The sequence below is a fragment of the Urtica dioica genome, chromosome 5 (genome assembly GCF_054948205.1).
Source record: "Urtica dioica subsp. dioica isolate 48M chromosome 5, U.dioica_male_clone48M_v1_H2, whole genome shotgun sequence".
In the NCBI taxonomy this organism is placed as follows: domain Eukaryota; kingdom Viridiplantae; phylum Streptophyta; class Magnoliopsida; order Rosales; family Urticaceae; genus Urtica; species Urtica dioica.
In genome coordinates, this window is record NC_142760.1 from 7,391,275 (window position 1) to 7,415,860 (window position 24,586).

At 45.5% G+C, this 24,586-nt stretch overlaps 2 long non-coding RNA genes across 2 annotated transcripts; both read right to left on the reverse strand.

The window, feature by feature from the left end:
• Positions 1–215: 215 nt before the first annotated feature.
• Positions 216–703, reverse strand: LOC149395056 (uncharacterized). The gene is made up of 2 exons (XR_016297063.1): positions 356–703; positions 216–314 (listed from the first exon to the last, which is right to left on the reverse strand). It is a non-coding gene; the product is annotated as an uncharacterized LOC149395056 (long non-coding RNA).
• A 411-nt stretch (positions 704–1,114) lies between these two features.
• LOC149395057 (uncharacterized) lies at positions 1,115–3,305 on the reverse strand. Its single transcript, XR_016297062.1, has 2 exons — positions 2,764–3,305; positions 1,115–1,303 (listed from the first exon to the last, which is right to left on the reverse strand). It is a non-coding gene; the product is annotated as an uncharacterized LOC149395057 (long non-coding RNA).
• Positions 3,306–24,586: the final 21,281 nt, after the last annotated feature.

Genomic DNA, 24,586 nt, shown 5'->3' on the forward strand with positions numbered 1-24,586 from the left:
TTCAAAACTTTATAAACAAAAGACTCGTCTTTTAAAAACAAAACAGACTCATTCGCCCTTGACTTAGCCACAGGTCGGCAGCCGTACATACACACGCCTACTTACTTACCGGCTTTTGCTGATGCTCTGCTTAATCTTCTTTAGCTTTGCCTTTATCTACAATATCAAGATAATAACTGTGAGTCGAAAGACTCAGTAAGCGGATATCTATATAACTAATGCATCGTGCCCATAACACATAAGCAATACATATCATACAATTCATATCTTATCATAACTTGCGGAAGTATCGGCTTAGGTCCCGATAAATCCACCTTACTTAAGAATCAATCGGCTTAGGTCCCGATAGATTCACCTTTCTTAAGAATCAATCGGCTTAGGTCCCGATAGATTCATCTTACTTAGGAATAACTCAGCTTAGGTCCCGAGATATTCCCCTTACTTAAGAATTCACCAGCTTAGGTCCCGGTGATTCACATCATAACATACTTTCATCATAATCTATGGAATTACCAGCTTAGGTCCCGGTAACTCCTCTTACTTGAGAATATGCCAGCTTAGGTCCCGGCAATTCCCATCATACAATACATTTTCTGCTCGGGATCCCTTAATGATATCCGCACGACACATGTCTTATTGGCGCCAGACAGGAGGGTGCACAATCTCCTGCCTAATCCCCGTCTATGGGGTATATGTCGGAGGCGGTACCATTATATGTTTTCTCTTTAATTAACCTAACATGAGAGACTGATTAATTCGGGTTTAATCCCGATCTTAACATATATTCTTTTCGCTTATTAACTCGTGACTTATAAGATCTTGAGATGCGACTCCCAAAGATCCTATCATAATATTCTCGCTTTTGATTACGAGCTTTAACTTCAGTCTCTCATAATCTAGTTCACTAAGACTGGATCTCTGGAGGGTGGCTAACTAAACACATAGCAAAGGCTCGGGTTCCTAGTTACCTCTAGCCATTCTTGTTAGCCGGACTAATTCCGTTTTCCAATTCGTTAGTGGCTTAAAGCCCTTAATCTTGATAGTGACTTATCTTTTGGCTTATCTTAATCTTGCTTACTAGAAGCACATAAAAATAAATAATGCACGTACAATATATGTATATATATAGATATATATAATATTTCTTGATATTGTAGGTGCCTAAAATCCACTTACCTGGATAACGATTCTCACGAATCCTGAAATCTTCTCTTCCAAACAAAAGGGTTCTTCTTAACTTCACGTAACCCAGTCCACGTAAGCTTTCTGCTCGTTGCTAATCCTTATAGCTATCTGGACTTATCTATGGAAGAGAAAGATCGAACGTCGAGCGTACTTAGTATCTCATCCCTCGATACACTAACGTACATACTTCTACTGGAAAGAAAGCTCACAAGGAACGTATTCAAAACGTCCTCCTATTCACGCTACTCAGAGTGTCTCACACACGAGAAACAGAGAATACACGAAGACAAAACAGAGATACAGAAAAGAATCGACGCCTAAAAATAAGGCCTTGACATCGCTTTTCTAATCTAAGCTAAGGAACGTTCTACACTATTCGACCACCTATTCTTCTGACTGGGTAAAGCCCACTGCTTAGAATAGGTTCCCGAGGGTCGAAACTAAGAGAAAAGAACGTATATAGAAGTTATTACTAACAATCTATAGCATATGTAAGTTATATGAAAATAACTCAAAACGATACTTTTCAAATATGTTCTAGAAAATATCTTTGACTTGTCTCTTTTATTGACAAGTTATAACCATTTGAGAAATGAAATACATAACGTAAAAACCTTTCATTTAAAATAAACCAAGTCGTTTATTTTAAATGTCTAACCATATTGCAAATAATTTTGGGTTCGATTTAATAAAATGTTTATGAAATAACCGAACCCTCGGTTCGTAGTCGAACCTTTCTTTTATTTCTATTTTCTTACGTAAATAAAATATTTCTCGTTGATATTCTTTTTCAAAATTAAAAGAGTCGAGCTTATAGTCGAACTCGATTTTTAGTACATATCTTAAATAAGGATATTAAGTAGTTACTTAAATAATCAACGAGTTTATAACGATAACATAATAATTTATTTTTCTTTACTAATTATATTGAAACGAACTTTACCATAAACATAATAACATATTAATTAAAGATTCGTAACTAGCACGAGTCGAGACTCGGGACAAACCCCGACTCGCCTTAACTAATCGGAGACGTCTCAAGTCCCCGGGCCGAGGCCCGAACCTTCCAAGTCCGCGCTGCCTCGCCATCTAGTGCCGCTGCCCCGAGCCCTGTTCCGTCCACTTAAAACCGAGCCTAACTCTCGACAATAACTCGCACACAAAATAAAGCTTACCGGCCAAATTAACGAATCCAAACAACAATATCAAAACAGCCTTACACGCACACGGCCAACCACAAAATTCAAACCCAACCTTCTCAGATTCTTGATTTCAATATCACGGCCATATCAACCAAGGAATCATGTCACAAAAATCAATAACAACCCACACCAATCTCAAACACACGGCTGAAACAATTTCAAATCCAACCTCATCCAAAAAAATCCAAGACAAACAATCTCATAAATCCCGAAATCAAGCAATTATCCTTCAATCCAACACTCAACCAAGAATAATCGGGCATAACACAAGAGATTCAAGCTAATTTCAACAAAAGCCCCAAATCTCCAAACCCTAACTCTATGATTTTCCTCAAATCCGAACCATAGAGGAAGATAAGTTCAAAATCGAGCTTACCTTCTCCGTCGCCGTCCCTCTCTCCTTCTTCTCCGGCGAGTTTCTCTGCTCCGGCGTCCTCGGCTTGCTCGCGGCGGCGCTGGTTCCTTCTCAGCCGCGCGTGGGTGGCGCTCGAGCTTGGTGTCTGTCGGCCGAGCGTCCCCTTCGCGAGCTCACCCTCGTCTCGCTCTCTCGCTCTCTTCCTCTTTCTCACTCTCACGGCTCTCTCTCTCTCCTGTGCTCTCTTCTTCTTCTTCTTTTTTTTTCGCGTGGGCTGGTACATTTTGGCCGTCCAAGTGATATAAATAACTTGTAAAAAGATTCCAAATCCTTAGTGACGTGGCACTCAAACTTATCCTCTTATTCTCAAACCAATATGTTATCCTTGTTTCCTTTCTCTCGTGTTGGTGAAAACAAAGAGGCCAAATGGGTTTTGCTTTACACGTCCAAGTGATATACATCACTTAAGATAAAATCCCATTTCTTTGATGACGTGGTAAGGCAAAACTTATCCTCTTATTCACCATCTAACCCCTCTTCTTTAATTTTCTTTCAAATGGGTCCCATAAATTGTTACAACTATATCTTTTTCATATAATTATTTAATTATTTAATTAAGGTTTTCTCGGAATTAATTCTCGTCCTTGAGAATTTATTTCTTAAATTAATTTCCGGAATGTTTCATCGGAAATAATTTATTAATCGAGATAAATTCGATAATTCCTTTATTTATTCCGAGATTCCTCATAACCTTAACATATTTAAAATTAATTCGATAAATCCATTGAAGTATAATTCACTCGGGAATTTAGTTGTAACAACGGAAACTCGTTAATAAATTCCAAATCTCCAAATACGAGTGACGCAAAAGCTCGTCCTTACACCATCCCTCACAAATCTCGTAATCCTATGTAGACTGATATGACCAAGTCTTAAGTGCCATAGGTATGTTGATTTTGTTAGATCGGAGGATTCAGAAAGTTTGATCCTCTTTGGCTCCCTAATTAGATCATTATCTATTTCGGTGTCTAAAATGGAAGGTTGAGTGGGATAAATGTAAAAATGAGCATTCTTCATACATGCGTCAGTGACAAAAGAATTATCAGGAAACGAAATACGAATTCCATTCTTAATGAACTTTAAACAATAATCTTGCTCAAGAAGACGAGCAACGGATATTAAGTTCTTCCCAAAGGTAGGAACAAAATAAACATTATTCAAGTTTAAAGTGCGGTCTTCAAAAGACAGCGTCACGGGTCCCATAGCCTTCGCGGACACCAGGCTCCCATCACCCCATTTGAAACAGAACTCGCCTTCCTCTAAGCTTTTGGTTTTCTTGAAACCATTCAAGGAACAACAAATATGGTTAGTAGCAGCGGAGTCAAGAATCCACGTTGATACATTATCAGCTACTAAGCATGCTTCGGTAACTAGTACAATACAATACATTATTCAGGATTAAGGTAAGCACGATGCAATTCATACGTAGTGACTTCGAGACATAAGAGGTGAAATGGTTTGTTCTTATTTTGTCTCTAGAAGTGCACTGGTCAATTCAGTACCTTCGGAAGATACCTAGAAGAACTATAGAGTCTCCAACTATCAATGCCTCATAACCAGACATCATAGATTCTCCTAACAATCATACTGAGGTCAATAGTCCTTTGACCCTTAGATTGCGAATGTATCGTTTAAAGCAAACTACGAAGAGTTTGTTCATGCAAATCTACATTTGTCTCTTCGTAAGTTGTTAAGTTTGTTTATGGACTAAAAGACTAAGGTTTTATCATAAAGCTTCAGACAAGGAAGATTGAATGAACGTTTCAACTTTTATTAATAAATAAGCAGTTACAAGCAAGAGTCTTCGTAAGACTATATGACATCAAATGCACATAAATACACACTACAACTCTTCTTGTGGGCACTATTGACAACACTAGATTCTTTATGTGATATAGACAAGACTTATTGGTGAAGTACTAAGTATGAAGATATCACGAACAACTTTGTGAAGATCTCATAGATATGGAATTCATGTACAAGATTGCTCAAATGCAATGTATATCACCTCATGCTTTGTTCCTTGGAATGTGAATAAATGAACTAGCCAGTGTCAAAATTAAGTCATGACTTTTTTGGATGAATCAATGTGACTTGTTAGCTCCTCGTCAATACTTTCTAACTTATTCACAAGCGACAAAGGAGTTGAGGAAATAACAACTAGAAGGGTAAAATGGTAATTTTATAAATCCCATCTAGTTGATGATATTACTTGATGATATTCATGAAGGGTAAACATTGATAATATTCAATGGATCCACTCATCAAAATTAAGTAGAATTTTGAGTAGAAAATATATTCATTCACTACTACAAATATGGGCATCAGGTGCGACAAAAGTCGCACCTGATGCCCACAAAGTCGCACCCGATAGTATTGTTGGGTGCGACTTTAGGTGCGACTAAGTCGCACCTAAAAGTCCGCAGCTAATACTATTGGGTGCGACACTATTAGGTGCGACTTATCGCACCTGAAGTCGGACCTATTTTTTTCCGTGGGAACTTAAGAATAAGGAGGGAATTTGACTTTTGGGTGCGACTAGTCGCACCCAATACTCTTCCCGCCATCTTATTGGGTGCGACTAGTCGCACCCAATACTCTTTCCGCCATAGTATTGGGTGCGGCTAGTCGCACCCAATACCATTCCCGCCCAATACCATTCCCGCCAAAGTATTGGGTGCGGCTAGTCGCACCTGATACCCAATTTATTTTGGAAAAAAAATTTACAAATAAATAGAAGGAATGAGAGAGAGAATGTGGAAGGTATCTTATTTTTTTAAAAATGGATTGTAGAAATTGTGGGAAAGATGCGCCTCAAAATCCTGGAAACAATCCTGGAAAATGGATTGTTTTTTAAAATGGACTGTTTCTAGTGGATTTCGATTCTAATTGGTTCAAAACTCTACCGAAATTTTGGCAGAGTTTCACCTATAATATTGCTAAACCAAAAACCTGCAAAGTACTTTAAAAACATTTAAAATCCATCCAGAAACTATCATATTAATTAACTAAGTCCTAAACCGAGCCTCCGTGGCTCGGTCACAATATTTTATCAATGAAAACTATAAAATAATCACTCAGTAATTAATTAATTACATTATCATAAACAACTAATCTAATAAAATAGTTTAAACAATTAACCAATAATCTTAATTAAACTATTTCTTAAAAAAAAAATCTTAATTAAACTAACATTTAAAATTTAAAATTAGTTACATAACCAATTTCATTATTAAGTACAAAGTGTTACCAATTAAACTATAAATTAATTAGTTAACTAAACTAACAACTTATTAACCAATTTGATTTCCATTACAATTTCAATTTCAAAATAATATTTAATCTAAACTTTTACAATTACAATTAATTTCAACTAAACATTAACCTAAGCATATTACTAAACTAATTATAAACACTATATATATATATTAACAATTATAATTACATTAATTAATACATGTTACTAAACTAATTATAAATACTATATATATTAACAACTATAATTACATTAATTAATACATGTTAACAATCAAAATCAAACTAAACATACTAACAATTTATTTGATTTGAAACGTAAATACTAAACTACTAAACATACTAAACACATATATAGAATTTGAAACTAAACATACTAAATTACTAATTAAAACTAATTAATAATTAATAACACTAATTATATATGCTAATTAAAACATACTAAATTACTAATTAAAACATACTACACCATTTAAATTTTTTTTTCTTCATATATATATATATAATACTAATTATTAATATATATATATATATATACACAAAAAAATATTATACCTTAGGCGGAGGAGATCGGACCGGCGCGGAGGAGCGAAGGCGGAGGAGAGGACAGATGCGGAGGAGAGGAGCGGCGCGGAGGATCGGCGCAAAGGAGAGGACCGGTCTGAGAAGAGCGGCGCGTGGACTTGGACGTCGGAGAAGGCTCGGAGAAGAGAGAGGGAGAGAGAGAAAGAGAGTCGCAGAGGGAGGGCGAGAGAGAGGGAGAGTCGCAGAGGGAGGGAGAGATGGAGGGAGAGTCGCAGAGGGAAGGAGAGAGGGATGGAGAGTCGGAGTTTGAGAGAGAGAGGCTGTGAAGAAGTGAAGAAGATGAAGAAGACGAAGCTGAGTTTATTAACTAACCCTAGTAATCATGCACCTGAAAGTAAATAAAAAAAGAATCTAAAAATTAATTCCACGTCAGACAAATGGAAAAAATGAGGGGGAGAAGTTGAGCGCCAAATTTTTTTTAGACTTTCAGGTGCGACTAGTCGCACCTGAAATTTTTTAAAACTATTGGGTGCGACTAGTCGCACCCAATACCACTTAAAATCAGCGAAATGTTTTTCATTTTTGGAGCCCTTTGGGGTGCGACTAGTCGCACCTGATGCCTAATTAGGTGCTTTTAGGTGCGACAAGTCGCTCCTAATGCCCTTCCGCACCAGAAAGGTTTATTTGTACTAGTGATTTGAACCGACATATTTTCAATGTCAAACTCTTTAGTAGAGTCAGTTGACATTAAGGTAGAACTTGAAAAAGGTGTATGAACTTTTGTGTCCAAGTATGTTAGCTCAAGCTTTGTTCATTTGGATCCATGAGGTCACTGTCACAAGTCATTAGAGTAAGATTAGTTAAACTAGAAGCTAAGTCAAAACAAGTTCAAATGTTGAACTAGACAAGTTTTACAAAAATTGTCTAAAGGGTAATTTTGTCCATTAGGACATAAGATGGTATGAATAGAACAAATGGCGAATAGGAAACAAGGGATTTGCTCATGAATATGTGATATTCAATAAAAAAGAGGAAACTCTTTTTCAAGGCATACCCTTCTCCTCTAAATACCACACCTCATTCACAGTGAAAGAGTGCAATTTTTGGACCCTCTTTCTCTAGCCTTGGTCGACCCCTCCCCCTCTCCCACCTCTCTCTCTCTCTCTCTCTCTCTCTCTCTCTCTCTCTCTCTCTCTCTCTTCTTGCTTGTTTGTTTTGGCACCTAGGTCCTCATTAGACCTAGCGTTTTGTTTTAGCTCTTTGGCTCAAAGACAAGTTCTTGAGTCATAGTGTTTAAAAGTGCCCACAAAATAAATCCTAACCAAACTCGAAAGACTCTAGTGATAGAAACGTTCGTGGTTGCTCAGATTTAAGAAGACTTGAAGGAGACATGCTTAGTGGGGAGACGAGCGATTCAACCTTTTAGAAAGCTTCTCAATGCTCAAGCTTCAATCAAGGTTGGTACCGAGTGAAAACTCTTAATAGTTTTTATTTTAGAAATTACATGTTCATGCACTTTGTCTATGTAGTAAAATCGTTTTACTTGTTCTAAAGAAATTTTTATATTCTACCGCTTGCTAGAAGCGATAATCTTTTCGTAATCCTAGATCTATTCCAACATGATTAATCTATGATAATTCCATTATCCAAACGAGTAATCTTAATCCCCGAGATTACATCATCGGCAAGTCCTAAATCTTTCATATCGAACCTTGAGTTCAAGATATCTTTCGTGGAATGAACCATGCGATTATTGCTACCCACAATAAGCATGTCATCAACATATAAACATAAAATCACATAACCGTGATCAGTGAATTTAATATACATACATTTATCACACTAGTTGATTTTAAATCCATTTGACATCATCATATTGTCAAATTTCCCATGCCATTGCTTTGGGGCTTGTTTAAGACCATAAAGTGGCTTTAGCAATTTACACGCTTTCCTTTCTTGTCCACGAGCAATACAATCCTCGGGTTGAGTCATATAAATCTTTTCTTCGAGATCTCCATTAAGGAAATCAGTTTTTACATCAATTTGATGAATTTATAAATTTCGTAATGCAGCAAATGCAATAATCAATCTTATGGATGTTATTCTCGTCATGGGAGAATATGTATCAAAGTAGTCCAACCCTTCTTGTTGTCTATATCCTTTGATTACAAGTCTTGACTTGTACTTATCAATAGTACCATCGACTTTCATCTTCCTCGTGAAGATCCATCTTGAACCAAGTGTTTTCCTTCCAGGAGGAAGATCAACCAACTCTTAAGTATGATTTTGCAAGATAGACTCTATCTCACTTCTTATGGCATCTTTCCATAAGTGACTATCAACGGAGTTTACAGCCTCCTTGTAAGTTTGAGATGGAGCCTCTAGCATATAGGTCATAAAATCATAACCGAATGATTTTTCTACCCTTGCTCGTTTGCTTCATCTAAGTCCCTCGGACTCTATCTCGTCCTCCGACTCGTCATCATTTTCTTGAGTTATTTCCTCAATATCGTCAAGAAATTGGTTTGATGAACTAGGTTCATCTTGCTTAGACTTATAAGGAAACATGTGTTCAAAGAACGTAGCATTTTAAGATTTCATAATTGAATGTTTGTGGATATCGGGGTTTTTCGATTCATACACAAGGAATCGATATGCATTACTATGTTGTGCATATCCAATAAAGACACAATCTACAGTTTTTGGTCATATCTTCATTTTCTTTGGAGGAGGACCCATTACTTTGGCCAAACACCTCCACATTCGCAAATATTTATAGGAAGGTCTCCTTCCTTTAAATAACTCAGACGGAGACTTATCCTCCTTTTTTCGGGGTATCTTATTCAAAAGGTAATTTGCAGACAAGATTGCTTCCTCCAACATTTCTTGGGGTAACCCAGAACCTATCAACATTGCGTTTATCATCTCCTTGAGAGTGCGATTCTTACGTTCGGCAACACCGTTCGATTGAGGAGAATAAGGTGGAGTGACTTCGTGAATAATTCCATGTTGAGCACAAAAGGCACCAAACGGGTCAACATATTCACCTCCTCGATCACTTTGCACTTTCTTAATCTTCTTATTAAGTTGATTCTCAACTTCCAATTTGTACATGGCATATTTCTCAATAGCCTCATCTTTGCTTTTAATGAAAGTCACAAAATATTTATTACCACCTCTTGTTGGCATGAACTTTAAATCACATAAATAGGTATGGATTAAGTCGAGAGATTCATTACTTCTTTCAACACTATGAAAGGATGTTCTCGTTAGCTTTGCTTCAACACAAATTTCACATTTATTATTTGAGTCAATATTAAACTTTGGAATACACTCCGAATTAATCAATTTTCTCAACGTGTCATAATTCACATGACCTAGTCTACCATGCCATAAATTAGACGACTCAATCATATGATCAGAAGAATTATTTTCATTCATTTCTTTGGCCTTGATGGCCATTACATTCATTTTGACCATGCCATTCTTGACATAGCCCTTGCCCACATACATTCCATTTGTAGAAATTACAAGTTTTTGAGACTCTGAAACCATTCTAAATCCATGGTTATCCAGCAAGTTTTTTGGAGGAGCATTTGGATCTATACACATTATACAGCGAGTCGTTGAGACTATTCATCACGGAATTCCGACACAAGTAGTCGGAATCCCTCCATGCGCTAAATGCCATTAGCACATCACGATCGGTTTCTTTCTTGCAAGAACCACGCAAGACCGAACGTTGTCAAGTAGAACAACATCTTTTGTTGCGAACGCTTGAAGTTCAACCCCGTGAACTTCTCGGGCTTCACGGCCGATATGATGGCACATGTGCCGCGGAACCGCTTGAACCATTCATGACCATTGAAGCCATTGGTTGGATAAGACCCGCAGGTCCGCTCCCAGCCATAGCTGCCATCGAGTCTTGACCCAAGGTCAATGAAATTTGACCAACCATCAAGTGGGTCGGGGTGTTCACCGCGGAGGAATTTTCGGTGAGGCTCCCCTTAGCATTCAAGTTACTCGTGTCGTTCACGGTCATTTTCTACAAAAAGAAATCAAGAAAATTAGTAACCTTTAAAAACCAAAACCGGAAAAGAAACAACATTAAAAAATATTCTTCTCTTCCTCATAGGCTGTCTTTAGATAAAAAAAAAAAGCTTCAAGATTGTTAGCAATATTATAAAATATTGATACAAAAATAAAGACAGAAGCAAGAAAATGTAAAATATATAAACCGGAAGAGGAAATGAAAAAGGAAGTCGGAAGGAAATTTTCTAGGCCCGTTTGACGGTTTCCTTGAAGCTTTTTATCGCTCTCTCACGGGTGCTGCATTTCTTGAGCGAAAGCCTCCCAGGATACAATGACTACTTAGACGAGCAATGCACCACAAGACTCATCGACCGTCGTTTTCGGGGACAATGGCCTTCCATTGACTGCAATCGTAGCTAGAGAAGACGTTAAGAGCACTCTCTTTATCGATGGATTTTTCTGTTGGAATTGATCTAGGGTTTAAGAAAAAGTTTAACGCTTCGGTAAGCGGCGGAATTTTAAAAATTTTGTTTTACAAGTAAAACAGTTTTTACTAACCTAGACAAAGAGCAAACACATGTAAATAAAAACTAATATGAGCATAAAAGATTACTAACCTTTTTCGAAGCTTGAACGTTGAGAAGCTTTTGGAAAAGGTTGCAACGTTCGTCTCCCCTCGCAGCACGTCTCTCTTCTTTCCTTGGCAACTCGAGCAACCACGAAAGTTTCTATTACTAAATCACTCGAGAGAAAAGGAATTAGTGTGTGGGCACTTTTTAAACACTACGACTTAAGAACGAGAATTGAAGTTGCAGAGCTAAACACTAGGTCAAATGAGGACCTAGGTGCCAAAACAATAAAAACAAAATTGAATAGAGAGAGAGAAGAGAGGGGCGGCCAAGTCTAGAGAGAGAAGCTCTCAATCTCTAAAACTTTGGATGAATGGAATGTGTGGAATGAGGCTCCTATTTATAGGAGAGGTTTCACCTACAATAAGGTAGTTTCCTCTTCTATAGAATATGACATATTCATGAGCCAATTTCCCCTTTTCTTTCATGAGGCACACGCCCAAGAGGATCCAAGCAAGTCCTTGGATTTGTTTCCTCTTTTATTTGCTTCTCCATTGACCCATGTGGCCGAATTCCCTCTTGCCTCTTTGAGGAAATTTGTTTCCTCTTTTTCTTTTGGCAAGTATCTTCATACATTCATGCACAAAATATTCTCTCTTTCTTTGGGTATGTTGGGCGCATATTTCACTCTAGAAGGAGCTTCTAGAAGCTTCTTCATTTGTTCATGACAACATGAGAAAGGCCCATTAATAATTTTCAATAAAATTCTTATGAAATGAAATTAATCCACAAGGTCCAATTAATCTAATTTGGCCGAGTGACATTAAGGCATCAAATGACCTTGTCAAAAAAATTTATTGACATTCATTTAATCATATGTCCAAAAGGACAAAAATACCCTTTTGACAATTTTCTTAAAACTTGTCTCGTTTTTGTTTTGACTTAGCTTCTAGTTTAACTATTCCTACTCGATGTGATTCGTGACAGTGACCTCATGGATCCAAATGAACAAAGCTTGAGCTAAACACTTGGACTCAAAAGTTCACAAACCTTTTCCAAGTTTAGCTTAATGCCAACTGACTCAACTAAAGAGTTGACATTCAAAATCTCTCGGTTCAAATGAATTTATTTTCTACTAAAAAATTCAACCAAATTATGATGAGCGGATCCACTGAATATTATCTATGTTCACCCTTCATGAATATCATCAGCTAGTCGGGATTTACAAAATTACCATTTTACCCTTCTAGCTGTTATTTCCTCAACTGCTTTGTAGCTTGTGAATAAGTTAGAAACAATGTATTGACGAGGAGCTAACAAGTCACATTGTTTCATCCAAAGGAGTCAAGACTCAATTTGGACACTGGCCAGTTCATTTATAAACATTCCAAGGAACAAAGCATGAGGTGATATACATTGCATTTCAGCAATCTTGTACACGAATTCCATATCTATGAGAACTTCACAAAGTTACTCATGACATTCTCACAACTTAGTATTTCACCAATAGGCCTTGTTCGGAATCACATAGTGAGTCCGAACTCTGACTTTCTCAAATGAGAATACGTAAGGTGTGAAATGACATGTCTCATTTCAGGATTAAGGTAAGCACGATGCAATTCAGACGTAGTGACTTCGAGACATAAGAGGTTAAATGGTTTGTTCTTATCTTGTCTCTAGAAGTGCACTGGTCAATTCAGTACCTTCGGAAGATACCTAAAAGAACTATAGAGTCTCCAACTCTCAATGCCTCATAACCAGACATCTTAGATTCTTCTAACAATCATACTGAGGTCAATAGTCCTTTGACCCTTAGATTGCGAATATATCGTTTTAAGCAAACTACTAAGAGTTTATTCATGCAAATCTACATTTGTCTCTTTGTAAGTTGTTTAGTTTGTTTATGGACTAAGGACTAATGTTTTATCATAAAGCTTCAAACAGACAAGGAGGAATGAATGAACGTTTCAACTTTTTATTAATGAATAAGAAATTACAAGCAAGAGTCTTCATGAGACTTTATTACATCAAATGTACAATATAAAGGCTACAACTCTTCTTGTGGGCACCATTGACAATATTTTCGCGACCGATTTGAGAATGTTAAGCGTTCCTTTCAGAGTCGGGCCTATTAGCTCTCCTTGAAATATTATCAGTAATGATTTCAACCACACAAATAGAAGACAAAATAGAAATGGACATTGTGCAAATTAATGATAATAATCCTCTACCGAGCCAAACCTGTGGGTTTGCGACTGAGAAAATAATCGGAGAGGCGGTGTGAAAAATGCACTGACAGCCATGAATGAGAGAGTCAAAAGAGCCTTCTTCCAATAAGTCAGTTTTGAACAGTTGAAGCCTCTCTTTAGCTCCTTCAAGTGACATCAAGTGATGGGTTTTCTTCGGATCATCTGTTTTAGATTATTGTCCACAATTTCTTTTAGATTAGACTACGATTCCAAGCAAAATGTTGGGTCTTGATTTAGATTCATGGGTTTTTTAATTAGTGCCAAATCTAAAGGGTTTAGTGTGGTGTATGATATACTCATGAGCAGCACACAAATGACAAAACAACCAAATAAAATAGAACCCAGAATCTAAAAAGCAATATACACATTTCACAGCCACATATTAATTTTCTTGAATAATCACAAAAAAGAAAAAAGGAAAAGCAATTACTTGGGTCGCGAACAGAGGCTTTGACTGTATAGCCACGTTGAAGCAAGAGCTTGACGATCCGTGCCGGGCCGTGGGCGCGTCGGGGCGTTCGGGCCTGGTGGGCCGGGGCCCGTTGGGCTTCCGGCCGGCAAAGCCCGGCCGGCATCGAATTGTTTTGAATTTCTGGTGTTCCGAAAAGGACCGGTAACATTAGCCCCCCAAGTTTACGGCTTACGGGACGTAAGTCGTGAACTTTTAGAAAAGAGAAGGGCGTTGAGGTATTTTTACCTTCGATCACATGTGATCGTCCGCACGCATATCTCTTGTGGTCGGACCCCTGGGGGCCGGACCGGGCCGGTCGGGTCGCAAGACCCGTGCGCGGCCTGGCGCTGGGGGACTGGCACGCGCGCGAGGCCGGCCCGCGGGCCGGGCCTTGTGTCGCGCGCGCAGGGGGGATGAGTAGGGTTTGCTCCTTCCTCTATATAAATAGGAGAGCTCCCGCTCTCTTTTGTTCATACTGGCGGCCTGCGGGTGATCGGAAAAGTTCTTTTGACTTTGAAATTTCCCCCGGGCAGTTGACCTTCTCTTTTTTTTCTTTTCTTTTTCTTGATGGGGAGTGAGCTTGTTCCCCGTGTTGATGATCCCGAGGTCGACCCTACCTGCCCTCTCCCAAATCTCGGGAGGGCGGCCAAGGGTCCCTTTGAGGAGCTCGACGGGATTCCCATCTTCGTCGAGGAAGACTCTGGCGCGGCCGACCAATGGCTCGCGGAGTTGGAGACCGATGCCGCGGCGATCGCCGAGCTGGCGGGGCCCAGGAGCGGCCCACCTACCAGGTGCGGCCCCGAAGGGGAGGACGAGGGGCCCGAGGGCCCGCGTTTGTCAAGGTTGGTGATCAACCTAGTCTCCCACGAGGCGTCCTTTGACGCCCCCCTGCTCAAGCAGCGGGGTGAAGCGGTGGTGAGTGCCGAGCTCCCCTGGGCGTCTAACTTGGACGCCTCGGGTGTCGAGCTTGCGATTGTGCCGTCCGAGTCTTTCTTGGACGAGATTTACTCCGATGATCCCCAAGGGTCGGGCTCGGAGGCTCCTGAGGAGGACTCGGAGGTTCCTCCCCCGAGGGGTGAGGAGAAACATGATGGCGAGGTGTTGGCGACGGTATGGCCGGCCCTGGAGTCCGTGGAGGCTTCGGGTTACACCTACGCCCGATCGCTGGAGAGGACTCGTATGTACGGAGTAGGCGACTCTGTTGCCCCCGTCGGCTTAGACTGCAAGGGAATCGACGCTGCGAGCACGCTCACTTCCCGAGTCTTCGGCACGCTTCGGGAGGGGTATAACATCCCTCCCTTGGTGGGGTTGCTTAGACCTGCCCCCGAGGACAGGCCCTCCCGCCCCAGGGACGGGTATGCGGCCGTGACGATCGGGAGTCTTGTCTGCGGGTTGCGTCTCCCGTTCCCCGCGATCGTCCAGCAGATCTTGACCCGGCTCGGGGTCCATGCATGTCAGATGAGCCCGGCGTTCTATCGCCTGTTGGCCACATGCTTCATAGAGTGGCACTGCCAGACGCAGCATGCCATGACCGTGGATGACTTCCGTAACCTGGTCGCCGTCTTCCCGGCGCCGGGGCAGCCGGGATTCCATATGGCCCGTGCCCGGGGCAACGTGAGGCTGGTCGAAGATTGTGACCCGCCTAGCCACCGAGCGTGGGTATGGGTCACCTCGGACGCTTTTGGCGAGGCGCCCCTTCACTTCGGCCGCATGACCGACTTTCCAGCGGACGAGGGGGCAGCGGAGCTCCCCTTTGTGAGAGAAATATCGGGGATGTCGGAAGCCCGCAAGGCTGGCGAGCGGTTCCGTTCTCCCGAGCTGATGGCGCTCACCGGGTGGTTCCCGCCCTTTGCTCCGGGCACCGAGGAGGCGCTCCGGGCGAGCAGGCCCCCGAGTCCCGTGGCTCAATCAGCCGCTCCTGCTTCCCGAGGTATCTTTATGGTTTTGCAAAACTTGTTGTTTTGACAGGAACCTGACCTTTGTCACTTTGTTTTGTGTAGCTGCGATGAGGCGAGCTAGGAGGCAGACCCTTGCTACTCGGGACCCCGAGTCAATGGCGGAGATTCGCTCTAGGGTTGCTGACCGCAAGGCAAAGGGCGAGCTCGTCGAGCCCGCCGGTCTAGTCGAACCGGAGTCTCGGGCTTCTTTGAAGAGGGCTTCGACATCGGTACCTCCCGATGAGCGTTCCGAACCCAAGAAGGCGAACTCGGTGGTGGAGCTGGAGGTGATAGAGGCCCAAGGGGACTGTTTTCGCCACCTCGAGGGATCCCCACTATCCTGGTGGAAGGGCGTGGTGTCGAAGGGTGACATCGCCTTCTTCCAGGCGGGTGTTACCGACGCTCAGAGGGTCAGTACTTCTGCTTTTATTGTAAGCGTAGGTTTTTAGTTTTAACCTTTGCTTCTTTGTCGTCGCAGGCGTATGCAAGGGCCGTGCGAAGCGACAGGATTTTGCATGACTTCATCCGGCGCTTAGGGGCATCCCAGGAGGAGCTCGCCCGGACGAAGGCTAGGTTGGCTCAGGTCGAGCGAGGTTCGCACCCAGGGGCGGAGACCGAGACGCTTCGAGACCAGCTCCATGAGGCCAGGGTGGAACTCCAGATCGCACAAGGCCAGCGCGACGGAGCCCAACTGTCAGTGGCCAAGATGGCGGGCGGCTCACCGAAGAGCGGCGAGCTTGCGAGGTGGCAACCCGATCAGTGGAGATTTTTCGCACTGAGGTTACCGACCTTCGGAGGCAGTTGGACTCTCGATCCGACGCCTTAGAGACGTCGCACCACCAGCTTACTTCGAGCGAGGCGGCGCGAGTTAGGGCGGAGCGCGAGCGCGACTCTCTAGCGAAGGAAAACGCTCGACTCTCGTCCCGGATTGCTGAAGCGGAGCGGAGAGCGTCCGACTTGCAGGATGACTACGACATAGGGACCGAGGAAGCCCGTCGTGTCGGAGCGGTGGAATGTCGAGACGCGACCGCGGCCGAGAACGAGGCTCGGGGGGTCAATTTCGACTTCTTCGACACCTTGTTCCCTTTGTTGGACGAGGGTGCTCCTTGAGCCGAGTGGCTTTTTTTTTTCTTTTTTTTTTTACAGCGCATGTTTAGCGCTTTGCTTTTTCTTCCTATTTCTAGGATTTTATTTATTTTTTTACGCACTTTTCGTTCAGCACGTGTTTATAAGAGCCTTGGCTCTTTTTATTTATGAGACACTTTTGTTGCTTTCATGTTGAATGCATATCTCATTTTTCGAGCGCTTTTTTACTCGCATGTGCCTTCTTTGTGGGCTTATCGTGGCCCAGTGACTTTGCTTCGCGCCTTTCGGCGATCGAAGAGGTCGTGCCGGGTAGTCCCCGGGGGCTTTGCATCTGTGCCATTGGCGACTGGACGAGTAAGTCGCGCCAGGTTGGGCCGGCGTCTTTTGGAGCCCGTGCTTTTAAGCGACCGAGCTCGCCGGGTTAGGCCGGCGTTTTCGAGCTCGCGCTGTTTGAGCAACCGAGCTCGCCGGGTTAGGCCGGTGTTTTCGAGTTTGCGCTGCTTGAGCGACCGAGCTCGCCGGGTTAGGCTGGCGTCTTTGAGCTCGCGCTGTTTGAGCGACCGAGCTCGCCGGTTTAAGCCGGGGCCTTTGGGTTCGTGCCCTGAAGCAAGCGAACGCGCTTTGCGTCGGGTTTAGGCCGACGTCTTTTTAGTGTTCGCGCCCTGGAGCGTCGGAACATAGGTGCGCCGGGTTAGGCCGGCGTCTTTTTCGGTGTTCGCGCCCTTGAGCGTCGGGACATAGGTGCGCCGGGTTAGGCCGGCGTCTTTTTAGGTGTTCGCGCCCTTAAGCGTCGGAACATAGGTGCGCCGGGTTAGGCCGGCGTCTTTTTAGGTGTTCGCACCCTTGAGTGTCGGAACATAGGTGCGCCGAGTTAGGCCGGCGTCTTTTTTTTGGGGCCCGCTCACCCTAGAGTGAGCGAACGCGGGTGCATCGGGTTAGGCCGACGTCTTTTTGGGCTCGCTCACCCTGGAGTGAGCAAACGCGGATGCGTCGGGTTAGGCCGACGTCTTTTGGGCTCGCTCACCCTGGAGTGAGCGAACGCGGTTGCGCCGGGTTAGGCCGGCATCTTTTACTCAAACCACATGCGCCGGGTTAGGCCGGCGTCTTTCGGTGTTCGTGCCCTAAGGCTAGCGAACCTTAGTTTGGCTCAAATTTGGCCTTTTCGGATTTGAGGCAGCGCCTTTACGCAACTTACATGCGTCTCGGAAGACGTCTTTCACCTGCGCCTTTACGCGTCTTACGGCACGTCGGGAAGGCCGACGTTTTACTCGAACCCGTATGCATGAAGGGCCGTCGGGGTCCGACCTTCCTAAGTTTGTGCCCCCGTGGAGGACTTAGGCCTTGTGCGTCGAGTTAGCCGGACGTCTTTTGGGCCCGTTCACCCTGGGGTGAGCGAAAGCGGTCGCGCCGGGTTAGGCCGGCGTCTTTTTTTTTTGAAGAGTCGACACGAGGAGTATCAATCGACTCGTAGACTCGGGGCTTGACTCAAGGGCGAGCTCAATTCGAGGAGCGAGCTAGACTTAAGAAGCGAGCTCGATTTGAGGGGCGAGCTCGACTCGACGGGCGAACTTGAGCTCGAGGAGCGAGCTCGACTGGAGGAGCGAGCTCGACTCGAAGAGAGAACTTGAGCTCGACTCAAGGAGCGAACTCGACTCGAAGAGCGAACTTGAGCTCGACTCAAGGAGCGAACTCGACTTGAGGAGCGAACTTGAGCTAGATTCAAGGAGCGAACTCGACTTGAGGAGCGAACTTAAGCTCTAGGAGCGAGCTCGACTGGAGGAGCGAGCTCAACTCGAAGAGCGAACTTGAGCTCGACTCAAGGAGCGAACTCGACTTGAGGAGCGAACTTGAGCTCGAGGAGCGAGCTCGACTGGAGGAGCGAGCTCGACACGAAGAGCGGACTTGAGCTCGACTCAAGGAGCGAACTCGACTTGAGGAGCGAACTTGAGCTCGAGGAGCGAGCTCGACTGGAGGAGCGAGCTCGACACGAAGAGCGGACTTGAGCTCGACTCAAGGAGCGAACTTAACTTGAGGAGCGAACTTGAGCTCGAGGAGCGAGCTCGACTGGAGGAGCGAGCTCGACTCGAAGAGCGAACTTGAGCTCGACTCAAGGAGCAAACTCGACTTGAGGAGCAAACTGAGCTCGAGGAGCGAGCTCGACTGGAGGAGCGAGCTCGACTTGAAGAGCGAACTTGAGCTCGACTCAAGGAGCGAACATGACTTGAGGAGCGAACTTGAGCTCGAGGAGCGAGCTTGACTGGAGGAACGAGCTCGACTCGAAGAGCGAACTTGAGCTCGACTCAAGGAGCGAACTCGACTTGAGGAGCGAACTTGAGCTCGAGGAGCGAGCTCGACTGGAGGAGCGAGCTCGACTCGAAGAGCGAACTTGAGCTCGACTCAAGGAGCGAACTCGACTTGAGGAACGAACTTGCGCTCGAGGAGCAAGCTCGACTGGAGGAGCGAGCTCGACTCAAAGAGCGAACTTGAGCTCGACTCAAGGAGCGAACTCGACTTGAGGAGCGAACTTAAGCTGGAGGAGCGAGCTTGACTCGAAGAGCGAACTTGAGCTCGACTGAAGGAGCGAACTCGACTTGAGGAGTGAACTTGAGCTCGAGGAGCGACCTCGACTGGAGGAGCGAGCTCGACTCGAAGAGCGAACTTGAGCTCGACTCAAGGAGCGAACTTGACTTGAGGAGCGAACTTGAGCTCGAGGAGCGAGCTCGACTGGAGGAGCGAGCTCGACTCAAAGAGCGAACTTGAGCTCGACTCAAGGAGCGAACTCGACTTGAGGAGCGAACTTAAGCTAGAGGAGCGAGCTCGACTCGAAGAGCGAACTTGAGCTCGACTCAAGGAGCGAACTCGACTTGAGGAGCGAACTTGAGCTCGAGGAGCGAGCTCGACTGGAGGAGCGAGCTCGACTTGAAGAGCGAACTTGAGCTCGACTCAAGGAGCAAACTCGACTTGAGGAGCGAACTGAGCTCGAGGAGCGAGCTCGACTGGAGGAGCGAGCTCGACTTGAAGAGCGAACTTGAGCTCGACTCAAGGAGCGAACTCGACTTGAGGAGCGAACTTGCGCTCGAGGAGCGAGCTCGGCTGGAGGAGCGAGCTCGACTCGAAGAGCGAACTTGAGCTTGACTCAAGGAGCGAACTCGACTTGAGGAGCGAACTTGCACTCGAGGAGCGAGCTCGACTGGAGGAGCGAGTTCGACTCAAAGAGTGAACTTGAGCTCGACCCAAGGAGCGAACTCGACTTAAGGAGCGGACTGGGCTCGAGGAGCGAGCTCGACTAGAGGAGCGAGCTCGACTCAAAGAGCGAACTTGAGCTCGACTCAAGGAGCGAATCTCGACTTGAGGAGTGAACTTGTGCTCGAAGAGCGAGCTCGATTGGAGGAGCGAGCTCGACTCAAAGAGCGAACTTGAGCTTTACTCAAGGAGCGAACTCGACTTGAGGAGCGAACTTTAGCTCGAGGAGCGAGCTCGACTGGAGGAGCGAGCTCGACTCGAAGAGCGAACTTGAGCTCTACTCAAGGAGCGAACTCGACTTGAGGAGCGGACTTGAGCTCCAGGAGCGAGCTCCACTGGAGGAGCGAGCTCGACTCGAAGAGCGAACTTAAGCTCGACTCAAGGAGCGGACTCGACTTGAGGAGCGAACTTGAGCTCGTGGAGCGAGCTCGACTGGAGGAGCGAGCTCGACTCGAAGAGCGAACTTGAGCTCGACTCAAGGAGCGAACTCGACTTGATGAGCGAGCTCGACTGGAGGAGCGAGCTCGACTCAAAGAGCGAATTTGAGCTCGACCCAAGGAGCGAACTCGACTTGAGGAACGGACTGGGCTCGAGGAGCGAGCTCGACTGCAGGAGCGAGCTCGACTCAAAGAGCGAACTTGAGCTCGACCCAAGGAGCGAACTCGACTTGAGGAGCGGACTGGGCTTGAGGAGCGAGCTCGACTCGATGCTGGCCTCGTTGAGCTTGCTCTGGTAAGCGACCAAGCTCGCCGAGTTACCCTTTTTTTTTTGAATTCTTGTACGCCGTAGGACCCCTTAGCCCCCCAAGTTTTTAGTTTACAGGCCGTGCCATGATGACTAAAAACTTTTTTTTTGTTTTTTAAAGTGGGTAATAGAGACCGCAAACTTGATTTTTTATTTATTTTTGCTAACATGTAACATCCTTGGACAGTGGCACATAGGCCTTTATTGAATAAGGGAAAACAGAGCAATAATGGGGGGGACTTGATCACTGGTGGTACTGCCTCAAGTGTTCGGCGTTCCACGGGTGCCGGATTGGAGTTCCGTCCATGTGCTCGATGTAGTAGGTCCCGTCGTGTATGACTTGTCGGACTCTATACGGTCCTTCCCAATTTGGGCCTAGGACTCCGGCGCCTTGCACTTGGATGTTCTGGAACACGCGTCTGAGTACAAGGCTACTGACGGCGAAGATCCGCCTTTTGACTTTGGCGTTGTAGTATCTCTCGACCTTTCGTTTTTGTGCAGCTGAGTCTGGTGAGAGCCTCGGATCTTTTCTCGTCGATTAGATTCAGTTCGAGGCGCATGGCTTCCTCATTTTCTTTTTCGTCGAAAGTGTCAACCCGATAGGTGGGGACTTCTAATTCCACGGGGACCACCGCTTCAACCCCAAAAGCTAGGGAGAAGGGGGTCTCTCTGGTGGCGTTTCGAACAGTCGTTCGATAGGTCCATAGGATGAAAGGCAGTTCTTCAGCCCAGGCTCCTTTTTTGGCTTCGAGCTTTTTCTTGAGGTTGCTCTTAATCGTCTTGTTGACGGCTTCCACTTGGCCATTAGCTTGTGGATGTCGCGGGGATAAGAATGTCTTGCTTATCCCTAGTTGGGCGCAGATCTCTCTAACCCTCGCGTTGTCGAACTGCGCGCCGTTATCGGTCACGATTGACGCGGGGATGCCGTGGCGACATATTATGGACTTCCAGATGAAGTTCGTAGTGTTGGCCTCAGTGATCCTGGCCAGAGGCTCGGCTTCGACCCACTTGGTGAAGTAGTCGATAGCGACGATGGCGTATTCGTATTGTCTCAGAGCTTTGGGAAGCTTGCCGATAATATCTACGCCCCATTTTGCGAAGGGGCATGGAACAACGATGCTACTTAGGGGAGATGGCGGCTGTCGTGGAACGTTGGAAAAACGTTGACACTTGTCGCACTTTCTCGCCCAGTCGTAAGCGTCTTTTTTCATCGTTGGCCAGAAATAGCCTTGTCGAAGCGCTTTGAGCGCGAGGTACCTTCCAGCGGCGTGGTTTCCGCAGAGGCCTTCGTGGATCTCGCGGAGGACCTTGGTCGACTCGACGCTGTTGAGACATCGGAGCAGCGGGGTTGAATACCCGTGCTTGTATAAGGTTTCGCCTCTCAACACGTATTTGGATGAGAGGGCTTTTAGCCTTTCGGCTTCTTTGCGGTCTTCGGGAAGTACCCCTATTCGCAAGAAGTCTGTAAGCGGGGTCATCCAAGTTGGATGAGCGGCGCTCTCAATCGTTCCTACCTCGTCACGTGAGACGGATGGTCGCGAGAGAGACTCGATTGGGATGGTTCCCAACCCGTCTTCGGCGATACCGGATCCGAGGCGAGCTAAGGCGTCAGCCTCGGAGTTCTCTTCTCGTGGGATCTGGACGATCTCGAACCAGGAGAAGGCATCTAGCTTGGCATTTGCCTTTGCCAAGTAGGCGATCATGTTAGGTTCTTTGGCAACGTAGTCGCCATTAACCTGATTTACGATTAACTGCGAGTCACAGTGTATTCGTAAATTCTATACGTCGAGCTTCTGAGCGAGCTCTAGACCTACGATGAGGGCTTCGTACTCGGCCTCATTGTTGGAGGCCTGGAATCCGTAGTGGAGGGCGTAGCGTAACTTTTCCCGGTCGGGGTTTGTCAGAATCACGCCGGCACCTGCTCCTTGGGCATTAGATGCTCCGTCCACGTGTAGTTCCCAGATGGGACCCGTAGGGTCGACCTTTCTCTTTCGAGCCGACAAGTTGTCGGTCGAGCTGTCTTCTGCTCTTCCCATGTCGGGAGTGTAGGAGAATTCTGCCATGAAATCAGCTAAGGCTTGAGCCTTTATTGCCGGGCGCGGATGAAACTCAATCCCGTACTCGCTCAATTCTTGGGAACAAATCGCCATGCGAGTCGATGTTCCCTTTTGAAGAGCCTTACCGATTGGGTGCCCGGTCCGGACAACGATTGGGTGAGCCTGGAAGTATGGGCGTAGCTTTTTGGCGGCTACGAGGAGAGCAAGAGAGAGCTTCTCTATCTCTGTATAACGCGTTTCGGCGTCAAGTAGGGCTTTGCTTATGTAGAAGATGGGCCATTGAGCCCTATTTTCTTCACGGATCAGCACAGCGCTCACAGCCCGTTCGGTGACGGCGAGGTAGATGTAAAGCGTCTCGCCTTCTTTTGGCTTGGAGAGGAACGGAGGTTTCCCGAAGTAGGCCTTCATTTCTTGGAAGGCCTTTTCGCACTCGTCCGTCCATTCAAAGCCGTCCGTCTTCTTAATTGCTTTGAAGAACGGTTGACATTTGTCTGTTGCTCTGGCCACAAAACGCGCTAGGGCGGCAATCCGACCGGTCAGACTTTGGACTTCCTTGACACGTCGCGGGGATTTCATGTCAAGGAGGGCCTTGATTTTCTCGGGGTTCGCTTCGATACCTCGACGGCTAACTATGTAGCCTAGGAACTTCCCGGACTCGACCCCGAACACACATTTGTTGGGGTTGAGCTTCATTTTGTACCGGCGGAGGATTAAGAACATCTCCCTCAGGTTGTCTACGTGGTTGGTAGCCAACAGGCTTTTAACGAGCATGTCGTCCACGTATACTTCCATGGTCTTGTCGATTAGGTCAGCAAAGATCCGGTTTACCAAACGTTGGTAAGTAGCTCTTGCATTCTTAAGGCCGAAAGGCATGACCTTGTAGCAGTAGAGGCCGCGATCAGTGACAAAGGTTGTCTTGATCTGATCGGGCTCGTGCATTCGTATCTGGTTATAGCCCGAGTAGGCGTCCATGAAACTTAGGAGTTCATGTCCTGCCGTGGCGTCGACCAGTTGTTCGATGCGTGGGAGTGGAAAGCAATCCTTCGTGCAGGCTTTGTTGAGATCTTTGTAATCTATGCAAATGCGCCACTTCCCGTTGGGCTTTTTGACCATGACCACATTGGCCACCCACTTTGGGTACTTGGCTTCTCGGATGAAACCAGCGGAGAGAAGTTTTTCGACTTCCTCGTTTATTGCTAGGTACCGTTCGGGGTTGAACGTACGTCTAGCTTGTACCTTTTCAGCGATGGTTTTCTCGTCATTCAATCGGTGCACAATCACATCGGGGTGTATGCCGGGCATGTCTGCATGTGTCCATGCAAAGACATCCTTTAACTCCCGAAGGAAGGACGCGAGTTGAGTTTTGATGGCGAGAGGGAGTTGTGCACCGATCTTTACTACCTGGTCAGGTTTAGCTTCGTCGAGAATGATCGAAGTGAGATCATCGGGGGTGTCAACTTTCAACCTCTCGATATCGTCGCGGGGGTCTAATTCTCCGAGTTGCCGTGCGTCTTTTTGATCACACGGGTAGTCGTCTTCCAGTTGGTAGATCGTGTTAACCCTTTTTTCAGCGGGCTTGCCGTCCACGCCTTGGACGTAGCATATCCTCGCTTGGGTTTGATCACCGGCCATGATG